The sequence below is a fragment of the Triticum urartu genome, chromosome 5 (assembly GCF_003073215.2).
Source record: "Triticum urartu cultivar G1812 chromosome 5, Tu2.1, whole genome shotgun sequence".
NCBI lineage: Eukaryota > Viridiplantae > Streptophyta > Magnoliopsida > Poales > Poaceae > Triticum > Triticum urartu.
In genome coordinates, this window is record NC_053026.1 from 2648473 (window position 1) to 2664331 (window position 15859).

The window sequence follows — 15859 nt, forward strand, 5'->3', positions numbered from 1 at the left end:
TATGTATTCACACATGTATTACGATTTCCGGATAACACAATTATAGCATGAACAATAGACAATTATCATGAACAAAGAAATATAATAATAACCATTTTATTATTGCCTCTAGGGCATATTTCCAACAGAAGAAACTATGGAAGGCGGGTGTACCACCAACGACCAGGAATTTCGCTTGGAGACTAGCAAAGAACTCCATCCCAACTGCTGAAACCCTTGTTCGCGACCTATAGGGGACTCAGATGTATGTGAAATTTTCTACAGAGCTAGTGATACATGGAGACATGCACTCATAGAATGCCAAATGTCTAAGTAAGTTTGGTCCTTGGTAGATGAGGAACTAGTAGAACATGTTATCTCATGTCACACTGGGGATGCCAAGCTCTGGCAAGCTAGCAACGATCCAAGATTCTATGGAGGAAAAGAAGTTGGCAAAAGTACTTGTAACCATGTGGGGAATTTGGTAGGCGAGGCGAAAAGCAAAGTATGAACAGTTATTTCAAACCCCAGTTTCCACAATGCATTTTATAAACAAGTATATATATGGAGGATCTAGGGATGATTCCGAGCAGGAAATATATGGGGCCAAATCCGAAGACTAAAGTGGAAAAAATGGACGAGGGCTCCGAGGGTACTACCCAAGATCAATGTTAATGCTTCCATATCTAGGACTGAGGAGGGAGTCGCAGAGACAATGAAGAAAATTATCTGGGAGAGTCTGTGACATGCTATGAGTTGATCATCGATCCGGAAATTCTTGAAGCTTATGCTTGCTTTCTATCTAGCTGTAGATTTGAATCTCTCGAGTGTGCACATAGCTAAGCAACCGATTGTGTTGCCACCGTCAATCACTTGAAGGGCGAGTTCAAGGAGATTCAAGTGAGACGGAGGAATTACATCGAAGAAAATATTGTGCATGAAGGAAGGGACGCAAACTACGAAGTGCATGATCTTCTGAACGCGGCAACTACTCTAGCTAGGGGTTGCCATGTTTGTCTTATTACCATTCCTGACATTCTTGTATTGAGCAACAATATTAGTGCTTAAATAAAGTGGTAATTTCTCAAGAAAAAAAAATGACCAAGCCAGTCTCTGTCCATGGTGGACCAAATACGGAGAATAAATCAGCAACCAAACATGAAAGAGGCCAACTCATATGATGGAGGCGATCGGCCGTCCAAATTATGTTGTCAGATTAGCCAGGTGAAAAATGTAATCTTTAGTGGCACCAAATTGTTTCATATGGCCAATTTCATGAATGCAGGGTGTTGCGCATCATACTTTTTATCTAATTGATGCTACATTTTGAGTTAATAAAATCGCTTTTATTGAAAATTAACAAATCATACACATGGAAACTTGCAACATAGATACTAAACATGGAGACACAATAACAAATCATACACATTTCAAACATTTAAATGTACATGTATTAGAATTTGCGTTTATATTCATGTGCTTGTATTAGAATATACGTTTGAAAATTTAAATCAAATTGTACATATTTTTGTTCCCAACAAAAACACATATCATGTCATATGTATCAACAAATAAAATGACATATAATATCCATCCGGTTTTCAATAGGGAAGAATAAGTCAGAGTAATCTAGCATACGACAAAATCCCATCCGACTTTGGTACGATTAGCTGATGAACCATGTGGATGTCAATCAATGATGTAATCAACGGTGTGTATCATCCACATCATACAAAATTGGACATTTTTTATCGTATACTGACAAAAGAGAATGTCCACACCATGTCTTAAGAGAATGTTATGGGCTATGGAAAAATGATCATTATAATTTATTTCCTTAACTAATGTTTGACTTTACTGTTTCCATGTTTGCACCTAATACAATGTTCATGTTAACGCTACGGAAAATAAATGACATAACTACTCGCTTTTTTTAGTTATCTGTAATTTTATTCATACTCATAAGAATTATAGGTATACTGATTTGGATCTAAGATCCAAGAAAATACAAAGTAACCCTTATGACTAAGAATTACAATGATATCTCTTGTAAACACCTTCTTTGCGGTATCAATCTCCGCTAGAAGAAATACTCCAAGACTTAGGTAAGGACGTTGCAATTACACTGGAGCAACAATGTTTCCACTCTTTCACCCGCATGAATATTACCAATAATGGTTTTTGAAAATGCCTTGAGTCGCCCAGCCAAAAAGATTGGAAGCCTTGATCGATGACCGTACTTGGACCGGAGATGATCCCCTAGAAGTGTAGGCCGTCGGATCACAATATTTTCACCGTGGTATCGATGAAAGATTTCATCTTCACAAAGAATCAAACCAACAAAAAAAATTGACACACAAACATACACTCATCATATTTGAATAATTGGATCAGCGAGGACAAAAACATCTCTAACCTCATGGCAGAGTCAAAAGAATGAGAGTAAATTTATTCTCACAAAATACGACAACCACTAAATGAAGACGAAGAACATAGAACTCTTAAAGATGCGACCCCCCCACCCCCTCCCCCACCTCCCAGCCCCAAGATGGCAGCAAGAGGCAGGGGACCAAAAATCCCTGGCGGCGGCTTCAACCCTAAACAAAACCCTCCCGACACCCCACAGTTGATATTCAATTCTTTTTGTTGTGTATAGGGAAGTGTACCAGTACATTTTCAAGGCCTGGCCCGGTCCAAGCGCAAGAGATGACCCGGTAGCCATCGCTATGATCCTCCTACTGGGAACTCCTATACAACGCCTTCGGCGCCAGTTGTGGCATTTGGTGGTCACGAGTCGCGGCCTTGGGCCAGCCCTACAAACACAACAGATCCTTTCGGGTAGGTCATCCTTCGGTCGCCCCTTCGATCGATTGGCTATAGATTGACTGGTCAACAGTGGACCTTATACAAGTCAACCGGTGACATAGGACAAGTTGAGATTGCCATTGACTTTCAAAGAAAAAGGTTCACAAAATGAAAAAAGTTCATCGATTTTGAAAAAGTTCATAAATTTGAAAAAAAAAGTTCATCGATATTGAAAACAATGTTCAAACAAGTTGGAATTTTTTCATAGATCATGGAAAAAGTTCAAGAATTTGAAAAAAAAAGGTTTTTGAAAAAACTCACGAATTTGGTATTTTTTATCAATTTTTTGAAAAAAAATGAAAAATTAAAAAATTGCATCAAATTTGAAGAAAAATAACAAATACTAGAAAAGGTTCATACATTTTGAAAGAAAGCTCATAAATGTTTACAACATTTGACGCATTTAAAAATAGAAAAAAGTAAAAGAAAGGAAAGAAAACCCATGTGGAAACGCAGAAACAAAAACGAACATAAAAGAATATGGGCTGGCCCGCTACTAGACCTAGTGTAAACTGGTGCGTGCGCATTGTACAAAATGGCCTTTAAGCGGCGGCATAGTCGCCGAACAGGTTTTGGCCCAGCGGGAGGAAATATCCTATTTGACGCGCTTTGTGTCATGGGAGCTCCTATAGGGCGCCTTATGCGCCGGCTGGCACAAGTGGTGCCCACTGCAGCTCGTCAGTGGGCCGGCCCATGAACAGCAGGGGAAGTGCAAAAAATGTATTCATGTCACAAAAAACCCAACGAAAATGATACTTCCGTGAGGATTCAAACCAAAATCACTAATTAAGGAGTGCTCGTTGCAAAGAACACTTCACTTTCTCCGGTCGCGACAAGTGACGCACATGCAACGCATCACTTGTCGCAACCTGGGAGTTTTCCCTTTTTTCGTAGATTCGTTTATTCAAAACGCTTTTATCTTTTAAACCGTGCGTTTAAAAATCTCAAATTATTTTCATCATTGGATTCTTCATGTCGAGACCTTCAAAACTAGATCCCATGTTAATAGGTTTTGACAAACTTTTTTTTCACGAAAAAACTGGACGAAAAAACCGGGCGAAAAAACCGAACCGGGAGCACGGTTTTTTTCCTTTCCGAAAAAGGCACACCCGTGCCTCTCGCGAAATCACACCCGTACCTCTCGTGGAAGCAAAACCGCGACTCTCGTGAAAGGAAAAAAAAAACAAAAAACGCGTTTTTTTCGTTTCCGAGAGGCACGGTCGTGACTCTCGTGAAAGCACAACCGTGCCTCTCACGAAAGCAATACCGTGACTCTCACTAAAGAAAAAAAACAGAAAACACGTATTTTTTCCCTTTCTGAGAGGCACGGTCGTGACACTCGCGAAAGCACAACCGTGCCTCTCGCGGAAGCAAAATTGTGACTCCCGCGAAAGAAAAAAAAACAGAAAACACGTTTTATTTTTCCCTTTCCGAGAGGCACTGCCTTGACTCTCGCGAAAGCACAACCGTGCCTCTCGCGTAAGCAAAACCATGACTCTCGCGAAGAAAAAAAAATAGAAAATACGTTTTTTTCGTTTTCGAAAGGCACGGCCGTGACTCTCGCTAAAGCACAAGCGTGCCTCTCGCGGAAAAAAACCTTGACTTTCGCAAAGAAAAAAAACGCGTTTTTTCGCGCAAATTTTTTTTATTTCGAAAAGCTAAGGAAGACCGGTGGAAAACCAAAACGTCGAAAAAAGCCGAAAAAAACTGTTTAAAAAGCCGAAAATGTGTGCGGAAAAATATAAAAACAAAATCCAGAGGAAGCGCGGCATGTGGTGAATGGCTGAGAGCGCACCAAATGCGCTGATCGTTGTGAGGCTTCCGAAGGAGCGCTCGTTAACTAATTGCTCCCATATTAAGCTGTCGAACTTCTTTTCTCTTTGGAAGGCAGGAAAAACACGTAGATGGGCTGGCCACTGTGGGCGCTTCACACAGGTGAGCGATCGAGCAGCGACGCGATGGGCCTACTTAGTTATATGTAGACAGTCCATTTACAACCGTAAGAAGCGAGCCGGTTTTGGTATCTTTTACAGGTTTTTCTGTTCCTTTTTTTTGGTTTTCTATTTCTGTTTCTTTTCCTTCTTTGTTTTTCTTTCCTTTTTTCGTTTTCTGTTTCTTTTTCCCCTTTTTTCAAGCTCATTTTATCTTTTCTAACTAACGTCATGTTCGAAAATTAAACGTTTGAAATTTCAAAAAATGGTCGTTTTTCAAAATAGGTCATAAATTCGAAAAATGTCCGAATTTTTCAAAAAAGATTGCGAATGTTTTAGTTTAAATTTTTCACAACTTTTCCATAAATGTTTAGGTGTACAAAAAATTGGTCCTGTTTTCAAAAATTGTTCACAAATTGCAAAAAATGTTCATGTTTTTCGGAGTTTCAAAAATTGTCCTAGTTTCATAAATTGTCCACAAGTTTCAACAAATGTTCATGTTTTCAAATTTTGTTTGGACTTTCAAAATATGTCGGCTTCTACAAATTTTGTTTTGGAATTTTAAAAAATGTTCCCGTTTCAAAAGAATCTTTATTATTTTCAACAGAAGTTCCTGTTTTTCGAAAATGTTATATTAAAAAAACTTGTTCAGAAATTGGGAAAGTGTTTGCGTTTTGTAGAACATTCCGTTTTCTGTCTAAAACTTTTGGAACTTCAAATTTTGTTCATTCTTTTGTAATATGATCGGGGTTCAAAATTTATACATTTTTGTTAAAAAATTTGAAAAATGTGCTCTAATATTTTTTTAAATTGTTCCAAACTAAAAAAACTCCCTTACAGATTATGTTCTTGTATTTTGAAGTTCAATTTTTGAAAATCTGTTTGAGATTTCAAATTTTCTTAATGTTTTTCAATCACTACTTTGGAATTCCAAATTTTGGTCACATTTCTTGAAAATTCTTTCATGTTTTTCTGAAATGTGTTCAATTTTCAAAAATATATAAGCTGTTGTACATGCACAGAAAATAACATCCAATTGGGAATATCCCGCAACGGTACGGTCCTAAATAAGTTTGTGAGGCGTGTTTGTTCACATGTGGCCATTTCCTCTAGTGGCTAGCAGCACGCTGGAGCAGAGCGATGTCGCGTGCTCTATGCCTTGCGGCGTCTCTTTTGATTAATTTTTTTCAATTTTTACTGTTGTTGACAACTCGCGGTGCCTCTTACTGGGTAGGCCCAGTCACACGGCACATGTGTGCGTTGCGCTCCCTATTAGCCGCAAAAATGCGGCGCATAAGAGCACCCTCCTATAGGACGCACGTTGCGTTGAATGAAGTGTGCGCCGCACAGGGGGATCCATGATTGGGTCGGCCCACTGGAACCAAATCGAGTTGAATGCAAAATAGGACGACACAAAAATTCCGAAAAATAGAACTATGGGCAGGACTAGAACACGTGATCTGCTACCTTCTAACGCGCTAATGTTTCACACGTACCTTTAAGAACAGAGAGCAGCGGAATATTTGAAACATTTATTCATTTTTCTAATACTTTCTTGAAACTATAATTTTTTATTGATATTACGACTCTTTTTAAAATCGGCAAGTAGTTTTTTATAAACACGAACAAATTTTGTAATTCCAAAAAAGTTTCGAGAAGCATAAAGAATATGAACAAAATATTAAATTATAAACATTTATTTCAATGCATAAAAATTCTGTACATTTGTGTAAAAACAAGAACAAATTTTGAAATATAAAGTTTTTATGAAAATAAGAATAAATTTCAAAGGAAGGAACAAAAATATGGAAACATGAACATGTTTTGAAGTCCGGAACATTTTTTCAGTAAGTAGACAATTTTTCAATTTTTTTATTTTTTTGAAAAATATGAACAAATTCTGGAAACACGAACATTTTCCGAGTTTGAGAACAAACTTTGTAATCACGAACATATTTTTGAATATGAGAAGAAATTTGAAATCCTGAGCAGTTTTTGAAATTCCAAACAAAATTTCAAAAATGCCAATATTTTTATAAAAATGATTTAAAAAATATATTATAATTGTTTGGAGAAGAAGCAAAAAATAGAGGAGAAAGAAAAAAATAACAATTTCCCACATTTAAACTACTTTCAAACCTTTGATCTATCAAGGAAAATAGCACAAATATTTATCTTACAAAATTCTTTCCTTCCCTTATACAATTTTGATAAAAAATAAACTCAAAGGAAATCCTCATGACCATTGATTAAACTCTAAATTGACTTAGGTTTTAAGAATGGGTCATGTTTGATTTTCAAAAATCAAATATGCAATGAAATCATGGATGCAATGCTTCTAAATACACATCCTAAATTTAGGGAAACTTTGGGATGTGACACCTTGCCGGACGACACTGGACTTGACGCATGTCCGGCTTGGCGACGAAGAGGAACTCGCCAAGGGTGGTGCGTGCAGGAGGTTCGAAGAGCTCATCCTCCATCTCCATCGAGTCCTCGTCTCTAAGAGCATCTCCAGCCGTTGGCCCCTCCAGGACGCATAAAAATCGCCCCCTGGGGGCGAGCCGGCGACACAACCGGCGCTGGGGGCGGTTTTGCGCCCAGTCGTCGCCCCCAGGCGTCGATATTGGCCCACTTTTCAGCCCCCTTTCGGCGAATAAAGGGTCCATATGGGCGAGAATAGGCTCATATTCGGCGTGGTTCGCCGTGGCTCGTCGTTGAATTATGAACATAAATATTTTTTATCACATATTTAATCATAGAAAAATCAAATAGTTCAACAAAAAAGTACAACAACAAATAGTTCAATACAAATTATATAGTTCAATAAATAGTGCAATCCATCTTGCACTTGAAGTAGTTGTTGAATTTCCGGATGGAATTCACAATCCTTGTCGCCGTGAAGTGGAGCATCGGCGAAGTAGTCGGAGTAGAGCATGCAGTAGCCTTCGAGACGATGCCGGTTCTTTGCTTTCACCCGCCCCGACGCCGAGCCACCTCGCCGCGGCTTTTCATTGCTCGCCAGCAGCTGGGCGAGGGCGGCGAGCACCATGAGATGCTCTTCTTCCTGGACGTCGGCCTCGGCTTCCTCCTCCAGCAGCGCGGCGAGCGCTTCCTCGTCATCCAAGTCCATCGCCGAGGCAGGCAAATCGCCAAACACCTTGCGCCCGGTGGGTGTGTCCCCGCCGCTAAACTGCCCCTCCGCGGCCGGAAACGGCGGCCAGAAACGCCCAGCTGCTGTTGGAGGGGCTGCCGCGGCGAAGCTCTGCTATTTTTCCGGCGTGGAATGGCTATCTAGTGGTGAAAGGCGGCGGGCGGCGCCGGGATATAGCTACTGGCGGCCGAGGGCGCGGGCGGTGGGAGGAGAGTCGGGGAAGAAAACCTTGATTTTTCCCCTGACGGCGTGGGCTAGCCGCGCTTTTCCCTTGCGCTGGAGCCCCCAACTGCCCCCAGTGCGCCGGGTTCGGCCTGTGACCGCCGGGCGGAAAAAAGGGCCGAACCGGCATTTTTCGACGTCCTGGAGGCGCGACTGGGGCGTTTTTTTGGCGCCGGCGCCGAAAAAGTGGCCTGGGGGCCTGTTGGGGACGCGGCTGGAGATGCTCTTAGCATTAAATGGTCGGTGCCCGCATCCGTGTCCACAGACAGTTCCGCCTGTCCGCGGACGGAACCCGGAGAGAATTTGCAGGTCACCATTGGAGATGCCCTTACATATTTGCTTGTAAAGCTTTGATAGCTGCTCCCTACCTTCTGGTTTATATGGCTCAAATCTCAAATCTCATCAACCAAGGCATTTTCTGAGTGGAGGAATGTATTTCGTATTTTACAAAACTACCCCAAATAAACGCATGCATTAATTTGAATTTATTATAGTGCATGCATACTTAGCCACTAGATGAGTAGGAACATTACATGCATTGGTGTGTTCCTTTTTAATTCTTGCATGCAAAGATCTAATACGCATTGAAAACTAAAAATGAAATGAAGATGAGTCCTCTAAATTGAAAAAACAAAAAAGTTGAGATAAGTCTTATAAACCGAAAAGGAGGGAGTAGATATTATCGGATGAGAAGAATATTAATTACTTGCTAGTAGTACAATTTTGGAAATGGGCATTTGTTGTGTGTGACAATAGTTTTAAGTATTAAGGAGCAATGGCCAAGCCAGCCGGAAGACTCTGTAGGGTCCTTGCTAATCTTTAAAATTATGTTCCCCCTAAAAAAAAGACACTACAAGTAAGTAGTGGAAACAGCAAATAAAGCAGAAGACAGTGGGATGCTTGAGCCGAAATGCCCCTAGTGTTCATTTACTACTAGTAGTATTAGCTGCTAAGGACAAGAAGAGATGGAATGTACTAACTAAAATTTGTTAGAGGATGGATAGGTGGATTCCTCCTCTGTTGTGTTTGGACGGCTGAAAAGGCTCCCCCTTCCCGCCTATAAATACCCTCCCAACCCCCCTCACCACCTCACTCATCTCACTCACTCATTCCTCCAGCAAGCTTCATCTCCACCTTCGGCTGCGATCTTTTTGTAGATCGTTCGAGATGACGGTGGCGGTGTGCCATGTCATGCCGGCGCTGGACGTCCCTCCTCCTCACACTCGCACTCGCATGCCGGCGCCGATGCCACCGTCGCAGCAGCTGGACATGTGGAGCGCCATCCAGGCCCCGGCCGACGACGACTGCGCCACCAAGGCCCCGCCCACGCCGGCCAAGGCCAAGGCGACCTACCCGATGGCGACGGTGCGGCGGTCCATGAGCCACGTGTTGGCATGCTTAAGAAAGTCTTACCATACTCACTTCGACCCAAAATATAGTATGTACAGATTTTCTCAAATTCAGGCTTTGTAAAGTTTGGCAAGGTTATATAAAGACAAACATAACAATATCCATAATGCTCATTGAATATAATATAAACAATATTTTTACATTGTATGTAATGGTATTTATTGGGTGTTATAGATGTGTATATCCCCCCCCCCCCCCCCCCCCCTATAAACTTAGTGAAGCTTTATGAAGTTTGACCTGAAAAGAAAAAAAAAAGCAGACTCTGCTTTTTATAATGGGAAGGAGTGACGGTGGCTAACCAAGTTGGTGAGATACTGTCCTAAATTTGACGTGGCAACCTTGGGCAAACAAAACAGTCCCTGTGATGTATTTTCCTTTGATTTTCCAGGCGGCATAGGGTTGCATATTGTTCCATTCAGAAAGGGAGAAAAAAAGGAAAATTTGCAGATTGATGGGAGAGTGCAGATGAAGGACGATGCGGTGGGACCAAAGAAAAGGTGGGCATGCAGCACGCGCTGTCACTCATCAGCCGCCTAGCTAGCCGGGCCTGGCCGGGCCGGGCCCCCCAACACTTACGTGTCAGCCAGCCAGCCATCATGGGTGTCCCACTGTGTTTTGGCTGCGCCAAACTGTTTGAGAGAGAGCGCGCGCGTAGCACGAGAAAATCTTCTTCCTGTTTGGTTTCTTTCAGGCGTCACTGCACTTGTCTGTAAACCTTGTTCAGCAATAGCGAATAGCCAGCTCATACTGTTCTAGTAGTAGTCTAGCTACGAGGCTAGTTTAAATCTAGTTTCGGTAAAAATGTTAATATATTGTACTCCTTTTGTTCCTAAATATTTGTCAGATGTGTCTAGGACACATCTAGATGTGCTCTAGTTATTGCACATCTAAATGAGTGAATCAAGCATAAACTTGAAAAAGAAAAAAGAAGAGGAAAATATCCATACGAATCTCGATGTAAAATCAATGATATAGGATTTAGATGTGCAATACTTATGGCACATCTAGATGTGCTTTAGCAAAACTGATATTTGTTTTTTTAGAGATTTCAACAAATGACTATATACGGAGCAAAAGCAGTGGATCTACACTCTAAAATATATCTATATACATCCGCATGTGGTATTCCATTTGAAATCTCTAAAAAGACAAATATTTAGGAACGGAGAGAAGACGGCCAATATGCTTTTGGTGTAATTTTATTTTCTACATGTCGTTTTGCGTCTTATTGTCCTTTGTTTGTGTTGCCTATTTTTCCCCTTGATATGAGATGCTCTTTCGGTGTCTTTTCTAAACAAAACATTCTTGCCACCTATTCCAACTGCGCAGTGTAAACAATTATTGGAGTTCCTATTGCTCAAGAATAGATAGCGAGCAGAGCAAGTGCATACACGGATGCATAATCTACAGAAGAGAGGAGAATTTTCCATTAAAAACCATGTCATTACTACAGTGAGGGCAACCAAATCAAGGTTGCCGCTCCCACTCTTATAACTCAGCTCAACTTACTGGAAATACCCTTTGGTTCCTGGGTGGATATGCACTCTATATAGAAAAAAAATAATTACAAAAAACTTTAGAATTCTTTTTAAATAAACTTGACTTTCTTTTGCACTAGTATATAAATTTTTGCAAAAAAAAACCCAGCCTTGACTTCAGGGCAAAAGAAATATTATTTCCTACTATAGGTCACTATTCACACTATTTTAGCCGAAAATTTTGTTTTTTAAGAAGTCGGAGAGGTTTTTTATTTTTGTGGAATTTATCTTGCAAATAAAATGGAAGGTCAACTTTATTTCAGAAATATTTTCAGAATTTATTGATTTTTATTTAGTTTCCATATAGGGTGTATATATATCCATAGACCAAAAGTTCTCCTCCCTTAACATGTGATATATACTACGTAGCCAGTGGCGGAGCCAGGATTCGAGTATATGGGGGGGAGTTCAAGAGTTCGTACTAGAATAACACATTAAGACACAAATTAACCAAAACCCTAATGTCACCTAGATACTCCAATGTCACCTCAAGTAGTGGCGGAGCCAGGATTCGAGTATGGGGGGGGGCGAGTACGTATATTGATCGAATCTTGTTGATAATTACTAGTTGCTTCTACTAAAATTGTTGATCATTGGGGGGGGGGGCAGGCCCCTGCTCGTAGCCAATTACCGTGCCCGTTGCACCGACCAAGATTGCCTTCTGTTAGAGTTACCACGAAAACAAAAGGCATGACCAGATAAAGGGTTGCTGAAGCGACCGACGACACATAAAACAAGCAAAGCCAACCATCGGCTTTGGCAACACATGAACCGTGAGAGAGTTGTTCAAAAGCAATGCCTTCAACAAGAAAACGATGCACGGACGACGTTGTTGCCGGATCAAACCACATACAGGCGCCATACTAGCCACTACCGCACTGCATCCCTGCGCCATGCTACACCACCACTCTTGTGCTCTGCTACCATGCCGCTAATGTGACTCATGCCACCTTCGTGCCTCGCTCCACGTCTGCGCATTGCATCGCCAAACGGCATGAAGCTCCACCATCGCCATCAGGCGCACACGCTTTGCTCGGCGACGGCGAGGCAGCGCAATTGAAGTAGGACACCGGATCGCGTTGCCAATTAGGCGCGGCTAGGTTAAGATGTACAGTACAAATTAATATAGCGGTGTTTAAATGCAACGACAAGATGCTGCTGCAATGCTAGGTTAAGTTTGTAAGAGGTGCTTAAATTTCACTCGACCAACACCAGCGAGCGCTAGGTAGCACAAGCAGCAGGGACAAGACAGGGCAGTAAAGTAGGTTTGCGGCTAGTTTTTGGGTTGGGTCCGTTAGTACAGCTCTGTACTGTTTGCGTGCAGTGCGTGTCCTCTTTCGACCCAATCCAACCCATCCACACTGCACCGGATACATGCTTCTTTCTTTCTTTGTCTTCTCTCTTCCTGCCTCTCCCTCTTTCTCTCTCTCCCCAGTCTGCGCAAAGAGAAAGACAGAAAGAAAAGTCACAGCCCTCCCCTTCCCCATTGGCCGGCATGGCCATGGATGGATTTCCCAATCCCAGCCAGCCACATCTCCTCTCAAAACCGAACCCCACTCACACACAGACACCATTGTTTCCCTATCTAGATCCGGCACCGACCATGGACGGATGGCTCCGGCTCTGTCCTTGAGCCGAGTTGGAGTAGAAGCGTTAAGCAGCTGGGGGCAGCCATGGCCGACCAGGAGGGAGGAGATCAGTCAAGGATCCATCCATCCATCTCCAACTTTGCCGGCCAGTATATGTCAAAATGTAAGGTTAAACTGCATGCCCCTTCCGTTTCTGCCACTCCGGCTTCTACCTATTTCGGGCGTCGTTAATATATGTATGTTCTCCACGAGATCTCAATCTCATCCACCATACTGGCTAGCTAGCTCCTTCCTCTCCAGGGCTTTCATTTGCTTTACTACCTTGTGCCACACAAATCAAACCAACGGCCAAGGATACCTAAACTGACTGCCAACTTTGAGTCTGGATCTAGCTATGTGAGGATAACTCTACATTTATTTGTTTTTGCACAACTAATGTAAATATATGAGTATCTCGTTTCCGGTTGAATCCCTAGGACCTAGCTAGCTAGTTATTTTCCTGGATTCAAGTACTACATGCATATATTCCTGTAGGAGCGAGGAGTAAACCGAACCGCAGAAAAGCAAATCTTGAGATTTGACACTTTGACATACTCTCCTACAGTAAATGCCAACCAATATATCAAACTCCAACAGCTTCCCTCACTATTTTGCATTACCTTGTATACTGTGGAGTACGCTGCATCTGTACTAGTAACGAAAATTTATGTGTGCATCCTTTACACCAAAATAAAATGCCATGGATCAGTGGTAGTGATTTTCTCAGGGTAACTCGGCAAGCGGAGACTGCATTTGGTTTGTATTTGTTATTACTTACTATATTGTAAAGTTTGTGCCTATTCTAAAAAAAACATTACAAAGTCCTGTTTTTTTAAACACATACTCACGCACCAGTACTACTTATTATTTCCTTATATGTATAGACAATTAGACATAGTACTATATATAGAAGGGAATGTTTTCCTTGGCACTCAACTGATGCCAATAATGACACATTTGATTTCACATTAGTGGCAAACAGTTTATTAGATTTTGGAGTCCCAAAAATGCAAGATGGATCCCGGCTCCAGTGAGCCTGTTTTTTTTTCAAAAATCTAGAGCCCCCGCCCCCCCCCCCACACACATGTAGATCTGCATTTGCGTGATATGAATCTGTTAGTAATAATCAATAAACCATTCATGTATGGGCTACACAAAAAGACAGTCCTATGGATCTACAATAGATGTATTCTTTGACATTATAAATCCGCGAATATGTATTTTTGTGTCTTAATGAAACTGTACATATATATGCCCACAAAAATGTATTTTTGTGTAGCCCATACATTATTTTTGGACACCTAGTTAGGGGTTCACATAGGCTAGCAGGTCATAGACCTGATGTCTTACTACCTATTATCAGGACAAAAGCTAGTACTGATTTGGTTTACATCTCTGACCTACCAGATAATTAGATTAGCCTTTTTTCTATAAAATATACTAGAAGATACCGATCTAGCAAATGAATGTGTTTAACACATATGAAGCTTCTTCCCGATATCTTTATGTAAATAGAGGCAACAAATTAACACACTGTACCAGAAAAAACCTAGTTTGCTTGTCAGAATAGTGGAAACAGTTCCTTCTGTTATTTTGAATCACATCATCTGATGAATGCCATGCATGGAACACTTGCTGACACTCTAATTTTGGCCATATCGTATGTATGCTTCAGTGAAGAAAGCATATTATTTTAATCGTGAACCATTTCAAGTATCAACCAATTGTATGAGGTAGGGAAAAAAGTGATAGACATCATGCATAAATGTTGGCCATCCTGGATATGGATTCATGCATGTTGCCAAAAGAAAATGAGCACCTACATGAAATGGCCACACATTCACGTACCCAATACGGTCTAATTTAGGTGCTTTTATATTAAGAAATGTCAAGCTACATTCTGTAAATTACTATTTTTTTATCTGGTCTCCATGACTATGTAAGAATTTTATTATCATATTTTTTTATTCATACATGCTTGACGTCCAAGAAAGAAGGCAGCCAGGGTTCTCTAGCTTTGACTCACAATAGATAACAAAATATTTTGGAAGCTCAACTAAATATAGAGTTAAAATTTCATGATTTGTTTTTTCATAGTTCGTAATTTTCTGTGACACTAAATTAAATGTCAAAGTTGCATTTTAGGTATTATCGTCATGTCTAGCAAATAGAGGGAGTACTATATAGAAGATTTTGCTTCACTTCCATGCCATCGGTATATACTCATTGTATGCATATAAGTACTCCCTCCGACCTAAAATAAATTTCGCAGTTTAGAACTGGGGTTAGTTCAAAACTGCAACACCTATTATGGATAGGAGATAGTACTAGTTATTATTTTTTGTTTAATGTTGGTCCAGTAAGGATTGCCCTCAAATGCAATTTTACATTCAATACCTAGATAACAACCTCACAAATAGATATGCTTAGCCAATTTGAAGCATCGGTATATCTTCATGTAAACTAGAAACATCAAATTAACAAACTGAAGAAAACTGGTTTGCTTTTCAGAAAAGTGGAAACTGTTTCTTTCTTTGCGAAAATTTACGTGTTGGTATCATCTTATGAATGGCATGTGGAACACTTGCTGAAACAGTCATTGGCTATATAGCATGCATGTGCTTCACTGAACAAATAATATACTTTAGCTAGGAACAATTTCAAGTACACTCCAATTTTATGTGCTAGAAGAAATTATAGGCATCCTTCATAATTGTAGGCATTTTATGATCTGTATGCATGCACTGGCCAAAGAACTTAAATTATATGGAACCTACATGAATTTGAAACACATTTGCGTACCCAATACGGTCTAGTTTTGGTGCTCCTGCATTCAGAAATGTCAAACTACATTCTGCTGGTTGCCATCTATGTTATCTCCTCTCCATGAATATGTGTAAGAATTTTCGAATAATATGATGTATTATACTTCCATTCATAAATTCATGGTGTCCAAAGAACGTAGCCAGGGTTCTCTAACTTGGACTTATTATACATAAGTAAATAGTTTGACTGTTTAGCTAAAACATATTTAATTTTTTCATGAATTTCGTTCATAGTATCAAGTTCATCTTTTTATGTAACATTAATATTAAAAGCAAAGTTGCAAGATAGAGATTATCGTCATGTGCA